We start from the raw sequence: 1,618 nt of genomic DNA, 5'->3' as shown, positions 1-1,618 counted from the left end.
CACACACACACATTAGAGGGCAGCGAGTATTGAAGAGTAAGAGAGAGACGTGAAGTTTAATAAGAGGGGGTGGATGAGGTGATAAGAGGGTCGATGGTGACTTTTCGCCAGATCTAACAAAACTCAGCTACCCATTTCATTGCTGAGTAGACAGGGATTCAGAAAAAATCGACTGCACCCGGGATCGATCTCTGGCCCTTTGCGTTAAAGAGAGTGCTCTATCAACTGAGCTATCGGGTCCCAAATATTCTATTGGACTTTTTTAAATTCAGACGTTATAACTGGTTTTTTGGAAGGAAGAAACTATGAAACTCATATTATTTGATTAGTAAAAACACCAAACGAAATTTTAATATTATTGTATTATTTTAAATGACAACACTGCGATAGAAAGGAGTGGTGACAAGAGATGGACAAAAGAAAAAAAAAATCGGATTTGCTACTTGCTAGGTTCGACACACACACACACACACACACACAAACACACACATCTTTTGTAGTCACATACATTTCAAACAATAACCCATTAGAGAAGAGGGGTCATGCCTTCACCATAGATCATTGTCATTGCGATCATTATGGTGTAGTAAATTTTGAAATTTACCCCGTATAATGGAATCGTCCAAGGCGTGCGCCTCCTGTTCCCCCCATCTCACACACGAAAGGGCGGTTTGCGGAGTGGAGGTTGGTGGTCGTCTGCCTGTATGGTCGTCTGTGTCGTTTAGTGTATGGCAAAGGGGGGTGGGTGCGATTAATTAAGTGGGAAAGGGTGGTGATTGGTGGAAGATAGGTAACCAAGCAACGAATCGCTGGGGAAGTAGTAGGCTATGGCGCGAGACCGTAGGACCGTGGTCCTTGCAAGGACGCCCCGCACTAGTTGAAAGGTGATAAGAAGTGAGGACCGCCGCCGATCTTCCCCTCTGGGACCGGTCTTCGGTTCACAGCTAAAAGACCGTCGGACCGCGGTCCAGACCGGTCTTCAGCGCGGCATAAAAATGGAGAGGCTTCGTATGTTGTTCCCATACGAAGCCTCTCCATTAATTTCACTCTTTCGTTAGTATTTTACGATCACCAGCTTCAGGCAGCCCCTACCGTTTTGAACTTCTATAAGCCAAGTGCATACTATCTATAGATAGTATGCGCTTGGCTTAGAAGCTCACAACATTGCCATCCGGAAGTATAACGGACCAACACACAAAACTGTGTGTAACCATGATTGTCTATAGTCTGGTTAATACAGTTCAGTGAGCATTACTCATAAAGGCGGATGGCAAAAAAACAATAACAAAGACCTGAGTGACGTCATCTTCGCGAAGTCCCAGGTTTGAGTTTTTTTGGCAAGATGAGGGTCATTTAAATCGATCGATATTTGAAGGACGAGTTTTCTGGCCAAATTTTCAAATATGTTTTTTTTCTAGAGTACGGCAGTACTGTTCTTTAAGGCTTTACGTCTATCTATAGTGACTGAGATGTGTCGTGTATATAAGTAAACACATTAAATATACATATAGTTTATATTAGGCCTATGTTTCGTGGTGAATGAAGCCTATGCCATGATATACCCTCGACTGACCGATCAAAGCTGTATGATAAATCTGAAAGGATGAACATCATAAAA

The sequence above is a fragment of the Berghia stephanieae genome, chromosome 14 (assembly GCF_034508935.2).
Source record: "Berghia stephanieae isolate SIO BIC M18660-M18661 chromosome 14, UCSD_Bste_1.3, whole genome shotgun sequence".
Lineage (NCBI taxonomy): Eukaryota > Metazoa > Mollusca > Gastropoda > Nudibranchia > Aeolidiidae > Berghia > Berghia stephanieae.
This window is presented reverse-complemented; position numbering follows the sequence as displayed.